The 15764-nt window shown below is 39.8% G+C and overlaps 1 protein-coding gene across 1 annotated transcript in view; it reads left to right on the forward strand.

Annotated features, from left to right (window-relative positions):
- The first annotated feature begins 1311 nt into the window (after positions 1-1311).
- LOC135195834 (sushi, von Willebrand factor type A, EGF and pentraxin domain-containing protein 1-like) overlaps positions 1312-15764 on the forward strand; it is a 78384-nt gene continuing 63931 nt past the window's right edge. Inside the window, exons 1-3 of the mRNA XM_064222343.1 lie at positions 1312-1371; positions 8836-8944; positions 9200-9366. The gene's annotated coding sequence lies outside the window, so the exon portion shown is untranslated. The remainder of the gene's footprint in view (positions 1372-8835; positions 8945-9199; positions 9367-15764) is intronic.

Consider the following 15764-nt stretch of genomic DNA (forward strand, 5'->3'; position numbering starts at 1 on the left):
ATTTGGTACTCATAATGTAAAAGTGACTTTTTTTGAAGACGGGCCAACTTACTCAGAGAAAAGGTTTCGAACGCACTCATTACGTAACTTATGACAGCATTTCTTCCCTCTTTCTTGGTGGATGATTGGCTATACGTAACGAAGCTATACCTCTGGCAACAATGACATACAAATTTAGATACAAGCAAAGCAGCACACCTTTATGAACTCTGAAACCTCTCCACTGATAATTGTCATAATGAACAAACCAACAAAATATGTTAATAAATACAAAAACATTTCGATAATTAGTCTAACTCCTAAAATAAGTTTCCTAAGAAATTATAGTCTACTTTATAGGTCACAATCAGATTGAAAAGATGTAGGGAATAGTTGGTAATTTTCAAAAACATAGTAGACAAGCTTGATTTGATAACTGCTATATCCAATGTCAAGCAATTTTTATTTATTGGCTATCTACCTATTTACTGAGAAAACAAAATAGCCGGTACCGTATTTTGGCTTTAAACCTTCACCAATAATTATCGTCAGAATGATGACTTCATGAGGCTCCACCCACTTTGGCCTCATTATAATTCAGGATAACACTGAAGGCTATCATGGGCATTGTTGGATTAGAAAATTTAACTTCTGGCTATAAAAACTAATTTCTCGAGTAGTTGTAAGAAGTGTTAAATGATCCTCAAGGATCCCAGCAGTTGGCTTAAATGTTTAATTCATGTATATTACTGCTCTTACTACTGTTGCGGCACTACTGCTACAGTAGTATTACTACACTAGCACAGATACCCCACCCACATCTATGTATTGTTCCGCCATTCATAAAGTCTTTGGGTTTCAGAGCTGATGGAACAAGGTGAATTAGTTTCTGTCTGGTGGATGGGCGGGGCAGTATTTCGTCAAACGGTGTTTACCTTGCTTACGTAATGAATGTTTTTCGACCCTTGGCTCGTAATCATTGGCCATGGCGTTGGCTAGATCATTTTTACTCTATAAAAATTAAAACTATCGGGTTTAGGTTATTGATAATGCTGACAAAATTTGTGTGTGGTTGTAAAATATACATATGTCAACTTTCAGCTACATCCGATGCTTTGGTAAGGAGCAAAGTCCAAAAAACCGTGTTACAGAGGCCCTGAATCTCATAGTAAACCATTTGTACTTGGTTTGTCTTTTACGACACTGAATGACAGATTTATAAAAATGTGTTGTTACAACATCATTGATTGTACGAGTATTACTAATGTCCTTGATTGTGTGCTTCAATGTATTTTCAATGTAAATTGATGTACCTTTTCTTTCTCCAGTGGCATTGATTACACCCAGCCTCCTGCCGACCAGTTTGCTTGTTTGGTAGCTTCAGATTGTCAGGTAAGACCTCGAAGCTGCTAAGAATATTCTTGTCTTATTTAATGGGTACATACATCACTCTTATGAACGAGTCAGTTAATATATGTGGCATGTATATGAACTAACGTTATTCAGACAGAAAAGGATATGAAACGATTCTCATTCTCCGGGGTTTTGTTTCAATTCTGGTTTATCATCTTGCAATAACCTCTTGACATTCTACGTTACAATTTGTGATTGCCTTGGCAAGCGAGAATTTTACTTGAAAAGACAGTGAATCCTTCGTTCCTACGGCTGGTGAAGGTGTATCCACGACATGAACGGAGATGTTACGTAATATTTACGTTAGTGAACTCGGCTTACTCATTCTCGTGTGTTTTCACTTTGAAACCGTTTCAAAATCGTATATACGTTTAGCAGGCGCTATAACGGTAGCAGCAGATTTAACTTTTTCCAAGCTTATGTGAAAATATAACAGGATCTTTCATCGGTTTAATATCTGGAAGACAGCAAAGCCATGATGAGTGGAATATTTTCATCGATTTCATAATTGTTGCTGCTCTTGGGAACCAAAAAATGCTAGAGCTATTTGAAATTGGACTTTAGTATCACATGAGATATCATGGAACAGAAAAATAAGACCAGCTTCATGCTTACATGGTTTCACTGTCAAGGTTATGTAGGTGATGCCTCATGTTGCATCTTCCAGCCCATGACAAATGAAAATACAAAATGGAGCAGTGAAAGAACAGGGTGCCAACATCAGAACTCTCTTTTTCTGTATAAGTAAACTTAGTTGCTCTATTAAGATTAACCAGGGCCCAGGTTGCTAGTCGAAGTTCTTGAATACGCCCAAAAGACGGCTCACGGCCATGAACGTGAATCATTTTAATCCTAAGACTGCAAATGAAACTGTTACAGGATATCTGTAGTAAATGAAGATACCTTAGATGAAAGTTGTTTTTAAATAGTATTTCCAACATTGTATTACCATGTATATTACCATGGGTGATGTTAAACGAAAAACACAAGGCACCTGTCATCGTGATATAAGTTAGTGTTTCGGGAAATATGTGATGGGTACGCAAAAAAAATCCGTGTTTTGCAAAATTCCCCGTTACAAAGTGAATGTAATTGGTAACCTATCTGTATGCATTTGAAGCTAATATTATTATTATTATTTTTTTTTTTTATTTGTTTTTTTTTTTTTTTTTTTTGCTCTATCACAGACCTCCAATTCGACTGGGTGGTATTTATAGTGTGGGGGGTTCCGGGCTGCATCCTGCCTCCTTAGGAGTCCATCACTTTTCTTACTATGTGCGCCGTTTCTCCTGGATCACACTCTTCTGCATGAGTCCTGGAGCTACTTCAGCCTCTAGTTTTCTAGATTCCTTTTCAGGGATTCTTGGATCGTGACTAGTGCTCCTATGATTATGGGTACAATTTCCACTGGCATATCCCATATCCTTCTTATTTCTATTTTCAGATCTTGATACTTATCCATTTTTTCCCTCTCTTTCTCTTCAACTCTGGTGTCCCATGGTATTGCGACATCAATGAGTGATACTTTATTCTTGACTTTGTCAATCAACGTCACGTCTGGTCTGTTTGCACGTATCACCCTATCCGTTCTGATACCATAGTCCCAGAGGATCTTTGCCTGATCGTTTTCTATCACTCCCTCAGGTTGGTGCTCGTACCACTTATTACTGCAAGGTAGCTGATGTTTCTTGCACAGGCTCCAGTGGAGGGCTTTTGCCACTGAATCATGCCTCTTTTTGTACTGGTTCTGTGCAAGTGCCGGGCATTCGCTTGCTATGTGGTTTATGGTTTCATTTTTCGTATTGTACTTCCTACATATGGGAGAGATGTTATTTCCGTCTATCGTTCTTTGAACATATCTGGTTCTTAGGGCCTGATCTTGTGCCACTGTTATCATTCCTTCAGTTTCCTTCTTTAGCTCTCCCCTCTGTAGCCATAGCCATGTGTCATCGCTGGCTAGTTCTTTAGTCTGCCTCATGTATTGTCCGTGCATTGGTTTGTTGTGCCAGTCCTCTGTTCTGTCTGTCATTCTCCTGTCTCTGTATATTTTATGGGTCTTCGTCTACTTTTATTAGTCCTTCTTCCCATGCACTCTTAGCCACTCGTCTTCACTAGTTTTCAGATATTGCCCAGTGCTCTGTTCTCGATGTTGACGCAGTCCTCTATACTTAGTAGTCCTCTCCCTCCTTCCTTTCGTGTTATGTATAGTCTGTCCGTATTTGCTCTTGGGTGTAGTGCTTTGTGTATTGTCATATGTTTCCTGGTTTTCTGATCTATGCTGCGGAGTTCTGCCTTCGTCCATTCCACTATTCCTGCGCTGTATCTGATTACTGGCACTGCCCATGTTTATGGCTTTTATCATATTTCCCCCCCCCCCGCCGTTGAGTTTTGACTTGAGTATCGCCTTGAGTCTGCATATATTCTTTCCTGATTGTTTCCTTCATCTCTTGGTGTTTTATATCCCCTCCTTCCATTATTCCCAGGTATTTGTATCCTGTCTCATCTATGTGTTTGATGTTGCTCCCATCTGGTAGCTTTATCCCTTCAGTTCTCGTTACTTTGCCTTTTTGTATGTTGACTAAGGCGCATTTTTCTATTCCAAACTCCATCCTGATGTCCCCAGATACAATCCTTACAGTCTGGATTAGGGTATCTATTTCCTTGATGCTCTTACCATACAGCTTGATGTCGTCCATGAACATCAGATGGTTGATTCTGTTGCCTCTTTTCTTGAGTTGGTACCCGGCATCCATCTTCTGTAGTACTTTTGTCATGGGAATCATGGCTACTACGAAGAGTAGTGGGGACAGTGAGTTGCCCTGGAAGATCCCTCTCCTGATATTAACCTCTGCTAGTCTTATTCCAGAGCTTGTAAGTATTGTATTCCAGTTGCGCATTGTATTTTTGAGGAAGCTGATGGTGTTTTCCTCTGCCCCATATATTTTCAGGCATTCTATTAGCCATGTGTGTGGTATCATGTCGAAGGCTTTCTTATAGTCTATCCATGCCATGCTTAGGTTGGTTTTCCTTCTCCTACTGTTCTTCATTACCATTTTGTCTATCAGGAGCTGGTCTTTTGTGCCCCTACACTTCCTTCTGCAGCCTTTCTGTTGGTGGGGGATGGTGTTTGTTTCCTCTAGGTAGTTGTATAGCCTTTCACTGATGATACCTGTTAGTAACTTCCTGATATTAACCTCTGCTAGTCTTATTCCAGAGCTTGTAAGTATTGTATTCCAGTTGCGCATTGTATTTTTGAGGAACAAGATGATGGTTTTGTTTTTCCTCTGCCCCATATATTTTCAGGCATTCTATTAGCCATGTGTGTGGTATCATGTCGAAGGCTTTCTTATAGTCTATCCATGCCATGTTTAGGTTGGTTTTCCTTCTCCTACTGTTCTTCATTACCATTTTGTCTATCAGGAGCTGGTCTTTTGTGCCCCTACACTTCCTTCTGCAGCCTTTCTGTTGGTGGGGGATGGTGTTTGTTTCCTCTAGGTAGTTGTATAGCCTTTCACTGATGATACCTGTTAGTAACTTCCACATTATTGGTAGGCAGGTGATAGGCCTGTAGTTACTGGCTATATTTCCCTTACTCTTGTCTTTTTGTATTAAGGATGTTCTTCCTGTGGTCATCCATTTGGGTGCATGGTGATTTGAGATACAATGCTGGAGTTGTTCTGCTATTCGTGGGTGTAGGGCCTTGAAGTTTGAGCCAGTATCCATGGACTTCATGGCGGACCTGGGGCTTTCCAGTTTGGCATTTTCTTTAGTTGGTGTCTGACTGTGTCTGTCGTGATCTCTGTGAATCTTTGTTTTATTCTCCCTGTTTCTTCTTCTTTGACTTCCTGGAGCCATGTTGCATGTTTGTTGTGTGATACCGGATTGCTCCATATGTTTTCCCAAAGTCTCTTACTTGGTTTGGCTTCAGGAATTTCTGGGTGGTTGTCTGCCCCTCTTAGTTGGCTGTATAGTCTTTTCTGGTTGGTTCCGAATAGTTTGTTTTGTTGGTATCCCTTATTCCTGTTCATGTACCGTTGGATCTTATGTGCTTTGGCCTTAAGCCTCTGTTTTACATCTTCTATTGTGTTGTTTAGTCCCCTCTCTTGTACTTTGTATTTCTCGTTGAGTTCCTCCCTTGTTTTCTTGCTTCTTAGCCTTTTTTCTGCCATCTCTTTCAGTTTACTCAAGTCAGATCTCATCACCATGATTTGCTTTTCCAGGCGCCTTTTCCAAGGAGGTTGCTGTTTTGGTTTCTGTTGGGTTGGCTGTGCTGGTGGTGTTGGTGTTCTTATCCCCATCAGTTCTGCTACTAATCTTGCTCCTGCATATACCTCACTTGTTTTCTCCCTTAATTTCTTGGTGTTGTAGGCTTTCATTGAGGGGATCTTTGTTCTCTCTGTATCTGGCTCCATCCATTGTCTAATCTTTTCTACCCATTCCGTCCTCTCTGTTACTTCGTCGGTGTTTCTTCTTGTGTCGTTGTTTGATACCTCATCCTCCCTGTCGTCTTCTGTGGCATCGTCTCTCAGTTCGTCTTCGTGTAATTCGTTGTCGTGTGACATTTCCCTTTCCAGTTCTTCTCTTTCTGTTGGGGAGAGCCAGTTGTTTTTCTTTATGTTCCTTACTTGGTCTCCCAGCCTCTGCTCTGTTTGGGGGGTGTTATTCCTCTCATTCCAGATGTTGACCAATCTTCTTCTATATCCTCTCTCCGTCGGGTTGCTTCTGATGTAGCATCTCCATATTTCCTTATTTTCTTCTCTTGTCCATTTCTTCCTTTTTGCTTCTGTAGCTCCAATCTCAGGCTGTTGATTATTGTCGTTGTGGTGATCAGTTGCTGGATGACGACCTCCAAGTACCTGACCGTCTTCCCCTTCAATTGGGTTGCATACCTGGTTGCCGGACGAAGCTCCTCTGTTGCCAGAGGTTCCATTTACGTCATTGTCGTTTATTCCTTCATTTCTTTCCATCATTGCTGAGTTTTGCTACTTAACCCATAGCTGGACCCTACCCCATCAGGGATAGGTACTCATTTACAGCTGAGTAGACTGAGGAAATTATGGTAAAGATCCTTTCCCAAGGAATCAACGCCGAGGAGAGCGGTCACCCATCCAATGACTGACCAGCCCCAATGTTGCTTAACTTGACTTAAGTCCATTGACGACCTAACCCACTCCTCCTCGGCGCCACATTTATTATTATTATTATTTTTTTTGTTTTTTTTTTTTTTTTTTTTTTTTTTTTTTTTTTGTTTTTTTTTTTTGCTTTATCACAGACCTCCAATTCGACTGGGTGGTATTTATAGTGTGGGGTTCCGGGTTGCATCCTGCCTCCTTAGGAGTCCATCACTTTTCTTACTATGTGCGCCGTTTCTAGGATCACACTCTTCTGCATGAGTCCTGGAGCTACTTCAGCCTCTAGTTTTTCTAGATTCCTTTTCAGGGATCTTGGGATCGTGCCTAGTGCTCCTATGATTATGGGTACAATTTCCACTGGCATATCCCATATTCTTCTTATTTCTATTTTCAGATCTTGATACTTATCCATTTTTTCCCTCTCTTTCTCTTCAACTCTGGTGTCCCATGGTATTGCAACATCAATGAGTGATACTTTATTCTAGACTTTGTCAATCAACGTCACGTCTGGTCTATTTGCACGTATCACCCTATCCGTTCTGATACCATAGTCCCAGATGGATCTTTGCCTGATCGTTTCTATCACTCCCTCAGGTTGGTGCTCGTACGTCTTATTACTGCAAGGTAGCTGCTGTTTCTTGCACAGGCTCCAGTGGAGGGGTTTTGCACTGAATCATGCCTCTTTTTGTACTGGTTCTGTGCAAGTGCCGGGCATTCGCTTGCTATGTGGTTTATGGTTTCATTTTTCGTATTGCACTTCCTACGTATGGGAGAGATGTTATTTCCGTCTATCGTTCTTTGAATATATCTGGTTCTTAGGGCCTGATCTTGTGCCGCTGTTATCATTCCTTCAGTTTCCTTCTTTAGCTCTCCCCTCTGTAGCCATAGCCATGTGTCATCGCTGGCTAGTTCTTTAGTCTGCCTCATGTATTGTCCGTGCATTGGTTTGTTGTGCCAGTCCTCTGTTCTGTCTGTCATTCTCCTGTCTCTGTAGATTTCTGGGTCTTCGTCTACTTTTATTAGTCCTCTTCCCATTCACTCTTTAGCCACTCGTCTTCACTAGTTTTCAGATATTGCCCCAGTGCTCTGTTTTCGATGTTGACGCAGTCCTCTATACTTAGTAGTCCTCTCCCTCCTTCCTTTCGTGTTATGTATAGTCTGTCTGTATTTGCTCTTGGGTGTAGTGCTTTGTGTATTGTCATATGTTTCCTGGTTTTCTGATCTATGCTGCGGAGTTCTGCCTTCGTCCATTCCACTATTCCTGCGCTGTATCTGATACTGGCACTGCCCATGTGTTTATGGTTTTTATCATATTTCCGGCATTGAGTTTTGACTTGAGTATTGCCTTGAGTCTCTGCATATATTCTTTCCTGATCGTGTCCTTCATCTCTTGGTGTTTTATATCCCCTCCTTCCATTATTCCCAGGTATTTGTATCCTGTCTCATCTATGTGTTTGATGTTGCTCCCATTTGGTAGTTTTATCCCTTCAGCTCTCGTTACTTTGCCTTTTTGTATGTTGACTAAGCCGCATTTTTCTATTCCAAACTCCATCCTGATGTCCCCAGATACAATCCTTACAGTCTGGATTAGGGTATCTATTTCCTTGATGCTCTTACCATACAGCTTGATGTCGTCCATGAACATCAGATGGTTGATTCTTTTGCCTCTTTTTCTTGAGTTGGTACCCGGCATCCATCTTCTGTAGTACTTTTGTCATGGGAATCATGGCTACTACGAAGAGTAGTGGGGACAGTGTGTCGCCCTGGAAGAACCCTCTCCTGATATTAACCTCTGCTAGTCTTATTCCAGAGCTTGTAAGTATTGTATTCCAGTGGCGCATTGTATTTTTGAGGAAGCTGATGGTGTTTTCCTCTGCCCCATATATTTTCAGGCATTCTATTAGCCATGTGTGTGGTATCATGGCTATTATTATTATTATTATTTTATTATTATTATTATTATTATTATTATTATTATTATTATTATTATTATTATTATTATTATTATTATTATTATTATTATTATTATTATTATTTCAGTCTTATGAAAAGCAATACATGTTCATATATAAACATTGGGAGACACGAGAAATTATTATGAAATAGAAAATTATTATTAGTATATATGTACTACAGTATTGTTTTAATTATTCTTAAGTAGGTGTTGTAATTTTCATTATGTTTTACATACCAGCGATAGGCGAAAACACAATTAAATGAAATTTCTGTGCATTTCGGGTTGTGTGAATAATGCAGCAGTAAATTTATTCTTTCGACTTTTCAATACTATTTCTTCTCGTGTCCAAAACAGCCGACCGCCAAATTGCCTTGCCTGACTGTCTCAAAGCAAAATTCGACATCCTTTGTGCAAAAGGTCCAGAGTTGTAAGAACGACACTTATTATGCTTGCCAGCTTCCAGGTAAGAGTTTCCTTTAGTATATGACACTTGTTCCAATATGTTCAGAAAGGGCTTAAAGAATGCTATTTCCTGTGGAGCGTGTGTACTTGATGGAGATCTGTAAAGAAAGCTTTTTGGAGATACCATTACAGAAGACAGATACTCTGATCGTTTGGTGGCTTCTCTCTAAAATTTACAGCACAGAGTAGCTTTATGAATATAATGAACTAATATCTGAATCCATTCGTAATCAATCCATCTCTTATTTCTGAATAGGAACGTGCCCAGGCGACTTTTCCTTTCACAATGGATTTTGCTACAGGTTAATACAACATACAAACCAGAAGTTCACAGATGCACTGAAAGACTGCGAGAGTAAAGGGTCGGCATTGGCCTATCCACAGTCGGTGGATGATCTCAATTTTCTCAAAAAGCTGATTCGGGTAAGTTGTTGAAACGTTAACATTTTCCTTCTTGTATTCCTGTAGACCTACACATACACACGGCACTCAAACATATTTAGACTTCTATAATAGTTATAGATAAAGAAGTCAACCTGAATGATTGAAAACGGGTTTCCCTAAGGCTGACACAGATGTAAATAGAATATACGAACAGTGCTGTTAGAGCTTTTGCAATACGTCTGTGCTCGGCACTACAAGTCAAATAAAATGTAATCGCATGATGAACAAGGCGTGATCTAACCTCCAGCTTACTCAGGGTGCGTGCTAAACTCTATGGTCAAAGAGAGTGTTGTTTCACCAACGAAAATTAAATACCCTATATTTTATTAGAAACTAGCTAGATTAGTCCGTGTAACCCAGCTAGATTGGTCCGTGTAACCCAGAGCATAGTTTATGAAAAGAAAATATATAAATCAAGCCACAATTGAATACAGTACCACGAACTGAATTGTAAGGAATGGAAATCTGACAAAACAAACATCCTTGAAAATGAATATCAAAATGAAGCGTCAAATACATATATGGAAAGAAAAATTCTTGGTGTTGGCAAAGAGATTGCGATTCACTGGAGAGCCTTTTGGTAGACTATGTTCTTTGTTTTTCCCTCGGGTGACAAAATGAACAGGCGTTCCGGAGAGCCCACTCTTGAGCACGTCACATAAAGCTGCCCTTGAGAAAAGCAAGGTTGCTCTAAGTTGATGCCAGCCACTCTGATAGGCTGTCCCTGGGCTTTATTGATAGTCATGGCAAAAGCCAACCTGACTGGGAACTCAAGAAGGCGCTTGAAACTGAAATGGAAAAAAAAAAGAAAAGAGAAAGCTCCTTTCTCTGACTCTCTTTTTGCCTCCAACCATCACTGTCTCTTTCTCACTCTTTCTTCTCACTTATACCAACTCTCTGTCTCTATGTCTCTCTGTCTCTCTGTCTCCAAACAACCGCTCTTCTCTGTCTGTCTCTCTCTCTCTCCCTTTCTCACTTTTTCCATCTTTCTCCTACCTAACACTCCCTCAACTCTCCACTCTCTCTCTCTCTCTCTCTCTCTCTCTCTCTCTCTCTCTCTCTCGTTCCTTTCTCTTACTCTCTCTCTCTTTCTCTCTTCAACAATCACTGTCTCTTACCCTCTTTCTTCTCAGTAACACCAACTCTCTCTCTCTCTCTCTCTCTCTCTCTCTCTCTCTCTCTGTCTTTTTTCCTCTTTCTTCTTACTAACACCCAGTCTACTCTCTCTCACTTTCTCTCCCTCTCATTCTCTCTCTCTCTCTCTCTCTCTCTCTGTCAACCCCCTTCTAAAACCACCCTCTTTGATGTCATTGATGTTTACCCTATGGTAGTCTTTTCCAAATGATGAGTCATATGTATCCAGAAATTTGTAAAGTAACTATGTCTACGGGCATAGCCAGCTCCGTTTCACGGGCAGAACCAGCTCTGTTTCAGGGAATCCCTTCCGACCCTTCGGAGGGGGAGAAGTATAAATTTTGGGAGCCCGGGCTCCTGTGGGTTTCCGGGCTCCCGAACGTAGGTCTCGACCCTCCCAGGGTGGAAACCCATCTCCATTCCGAATCTCAGTCCCGTCAGACCGACGGCCCAGGTGCCCATACCAATCATACATACATACATACATACACACATCACCAAATATATAATAGCTAATTTTTTTAATTCGTAACTTTAATGTGTACATTATTTATTTTTTACATTTTCAGTCTAGTAAATATCCTATCCTAAAATTCCTGTATCTTTAACTCAATGCAGAACACCTTTTTCAGACCTTTTTAGGCTTTTCCATGTGGATTTCCTACACCCTCCCCCCCCCCCATAAGAACAACAACAAAAACAACTACAACAACAAAGCATTCTTTAGACTTGCTCCTCGAGTAAGCAGAAAGTGTGAAATACATAACCAATGCTATCTAAAAAGCAAGCATCATCCGTCATAGAAGAGCCATTTGTGGAGTTTTATTTTGATAGTTATGCCATGTTTGTAACTTGAGTGCGTATAGCTTCCTAATACACTAATGTATAAGTACATATCTTCTTTATCTTTCCTACGTTATCCCTACATTAAGGGGTCGGTTGCCTGATGCGCCTTCTCCACTGCCTACTCCACTGCCTCCTATCAAAAGCATCATCTTCCACCAACATCAGGCATGGTTTAATGTTTAGCAAAGGGGTTTTCACGACCGTCTGCCCTTGCTGTGATTAACCACAGTTACTGGCAGTGGGCCTAGCCTTTTACTAAAAAGTAGGACTGCAAGGCAGCAGTTTCCACAGTTATTGGCGGTTGGCCTAGCCTTTTACTCAAAAGTAAGACTGCAAGGCAGCAGTTTCCATTGTTATTGGCGGTGGGTCTAGCTTTTTACTTAAAAGTAAGACTGCAAGGCAGTAGTTTCCACAGTTATTGGCGGTTGGACCAGCCTTTTACTAAAAAGTAAGACTGCAAGGCAGCAGTTTCCACAGTTATTGGCGGTTGTCCTAGCCTTTAACTCAAAAGTAAGACTGCAAGGCTGCAGCTGCCCTTTTAGTCGTCTTTTACGACATGCAGGACCTATGGTGGTAGTATTTTTATACCCCTACCACAGGGTCCTAATGTACAAATAAATATCATTAATGCAAATACTTGCTTAAAATAGAGAGATGTATTATAATTATAGTAATAAAACTCCTATGGATTATTAGTTACCAAATTACTTTTTAATTTCCCTTTTGATGTATGTCATAGAATTTGTGATAAACTCGTAAGGTACTATCTAGTTTTAAAGAAAAATCAACACGCTGATCATACAGTTTTGAAAACGTTTAATTGCTTTATCTTTGACTAGATTTACTTCTAAGTGACTTGAAGTATGGATAGAAATAATGAAAGGCTAAAACATTAAGGATATATAGTTTACTAATATATGTTAAATATGGCACAGGTAAGTAATTTTAAAAATGTAAGTTCATGTAACTGGAGTAATGAAGTTCTTGCAATTAGATGATTTTGAAATGTCAAAAAAGTCTGACCCCGTAGGTGGGGCGTTAATGCCGTCAGTGCACCTCATTCGGTGCAATGTAGGCATTACTTGAGGTTCTTTGCAGCTTCCCTTCGGCCCCTAGCTGCAACTAATTTCACTCCTTTAACTGTACTTCCATTCATATACTCTTTCTTCCATCTTACTGTCCACCCTCTTCTAACTATTGTTTCATAGTGCATCTGCGAGTTTTTCCTCCTGTAACACCTTTCAAACCTTTTACTGTCAATTTCCATTTCAGCGCTGAATGGCCCTAGTTGCCCCAGTGCTTGGCATAATGCCAAAAATCTATTTAAGTCAAATCAAATCAAAAATTTTGGAGGATAGACCTGAATACTTTTAAACAATTCAAAGGAGGATGGAAATACATGCTCCTCTTCACTGTGTACTTCTCTAGGTGAGAGAGAATCCACTCATCCGCTTCACATTTCACTTATGATTTCTGTTTTCCACCGTTACTCCAGAATCATCTCCACCGTCAGAGATCGTGACGTGATGTGTTCTGGTAATTGATTGGTGTCCGAGCATTACTTGATTTCACTCCATATTTCTTGGTAGATCATTTGTCTAAATACCTCGGATGGGGTCTCTAGTGTCATTTTGCAAAACTAGGGTATAGTCCGTTATGTAATAATGGCTATTTCCAGGATAAAACGTTTGGTGCGGAATGTTTGCTATGGGCAGGAAGATGGCAGGTCAAACTATTATTCATTATCTGTGTTTTATCTTTATTACATAGGGAGGATATATATGAATAGATATTGCATATTAGTATATTCAAACAAGGTGTTTTACGAGTCTGCTGAAGGCAATAAATTCATCTCTTTCTTTTCTCCACCACTGAAATAACTCAGGGAAGTATTTTCTTCAACACTTTTCACAGAAGTTGTAATAGATTGTTCTGATGCTTGTTCAGATACATTAGTTTTAGAATGTGCTGTAGTTCCTTCAATTTCAGGTGTGTAGTTAAATAATCTTCTTTTGAATTTGGGCGTCCCATCAGTTAGATCTAATTCCATTGTTCGTAAACTGTTCCTCTAGTCTGAATATTATTCTGTTGTTTGAAATGCGATATTCATGACCTTACTCCAGAAACCTTACATTTCTGTAGCAGCTGTAACTGCTCTTTTCCTTGAAGGAAAAATTCCACAGGCATCTGGTCTTTCTGCTTGTTTTTTATAATTGACCATTTCAAAACCCATTTTACTTTTTCCTTTCATTTGCTGTTAATCTCGGTCTTCACATTACTTTCATTTCTGCCTTCATCACAAGATAGTTCAATGGGCTAGATGTAAAAAATCTGTTCAGAGTGGTCTAAGTGTGGGATGCCACGAAAATATCAAGAGAATTGAATGTGGATAATAAATACTGGATGTGAGAATATATGATGTGAGAATATAACTAGATTGTGTTAAATGTGAGGTGTTCTGAGAATCTGTCTAGATTGTTCTAAAAGTAACAAATTTCACAAAACGTTTTTGTCTTTACCATATTATATGATAATATCTTCTCCCTGTTTTTAAGGGATTTTGTAGCTTTACGACTGTGTATATTTTTTTTCTTATATTTCGAAGATGTCATTAAATCTTAGAAAGACTGCTGCTATGTTTTAAACATGAAATAGTAATAGATCGAATGCTCAGGAACTACTGAATGATGAGACCAATAAACATTAACAAAAATATCGCAAGTATCACTGCACAATTTTAGATATCAGTAAGATATATAAATATAACAGATATAACTCGCAAATTATAGATATATATATATATATATATATATATATATATATATATATATATATATATATATATATATATATATATATATAAACTATTAATACATATTACCTCAATTATCGGCATGTGCACGATCTTCTGCTCGGCACTATCCACATACAACTGCAGCCCTTTAAACTAAATACGTGGATATATTTAATGAATAAAAAGCTTCCGTTTTGGTTTGCAGTGTTACGAGGGCACTATGAGGTGGCGGTAATGCGGTTACCAATTCATTGAGCCACCGAAGAAGGGGTATTGAGGGTACTGGGGTAATCGCATTAGGAGGAACGGGAAAGGCTGGGAGAGCAGATTGCGAACCGCTGGAAGAGAACTCTGCTTGGGAGCTTTGGAGCCTGTTACATATTGGCCACAAAGTAACGACGACATTTTGTGCATTGCCTGTGAGTGACTGACACAGATACATCATAAAAGTTTCGTGCTTTGGCGACTGTTATTGGTTCTTTGGCAACAACGTCCTTGACGTCATTTGGTTTGTTGCCTTTGAGTGCCTGATGCATGATGACCACATTGTAGAAGTTTCGATCTCGCATTGGCTTGCTTGTGAAGACCCTCTGCCCACCTCGATGCCTCTCCCTACCAGTTTGCCACTTTGTGACCCCCTATGTATGTGTGTGCGTGCGTGCGTGTGTATGTAAAAGATGCTCCGACCTCAAAGAAACGCCCCACTTTTGACCAGCAAAAGATAGAAATAAGATGGCAACACCCACGAGTTGATTTCCTTGTTTTGGTTGGTTTGCATTGCAGATTCGACTGTCTCAGTGCATTGAAGAAATGTAAGGTGGGCAAGTACAGCATACTGATTAGTGTATTATGTATTCAATTCATTTATTTTCAAAATACTTTGCGCTTTTCCATTTGGATTGATTTTGGTATTATGTCAATTTTCTGAAGCTGACATTCAAGCAAACTGAAAAACTTAAGCAGATTATGAGCACTGCTCGCAAAGAGGGTGTGAGACAGGTCCCACCACTGAAGCGTAGCACGAGACACTGCACAAAGAACCGTGCTCCAAACTACTCGGACCTTGACCCGAAAAAGCAGAGTCAATCGCAAAGGTAGGACGGAGGCCGGGTCTCCCCTCAGTGGAGCTGAAACACGATCTAGTTCGCCTGCCCAAGAAGTCCCCTCCCTCAGGTGAGGGGACGGAGAAGTAATAATGAACAGGCAAACAAAGCAGACAAAGGAAAGAGTAAATAACAAAAACTATATACTTATATATAATAAACCCTTGAAAGAGAAGCAAAGAGTTCTGGACGAGTTTCTAGTTACATGCAAAATAATGGAAAATATACATCCATGCCCTTACTGATACTGGAAGTTCATTTATAAGGTAAAAACACACAGACGGATGCAAGGCAGTTTTTTTGTCCCATTGCCTCCCCTACTGTGACCCTAAAGTACCGAATACACTATGCTTATAAACAACACAATACACTTCACAATAGTGTAAGGATGAAAAAACATCAGGTCCTACACTTTTTCCCCTCTTTTATAATTTCACAGAACTGTACAGGCACACTTTATGATTATAAACAATAACAATATGTTGCATACGTACGTTACT

This window comes from Macrobrachium nipponense, chromosome 16, assembly GCF_015104395.2.
Source record: "Macrobrachium nipponense isolate FS-2020 chromosome 16, ASM1510439v2, whole genome shotgun sequence".
In the NCBI taxonomy this organism is placed as follows: Eukaryota; Metazoa; Arthropoda; class Malacostraca; order Decapoda; family Palaemonidae; genus Macrobrachium; species Macrobrachium nipponense.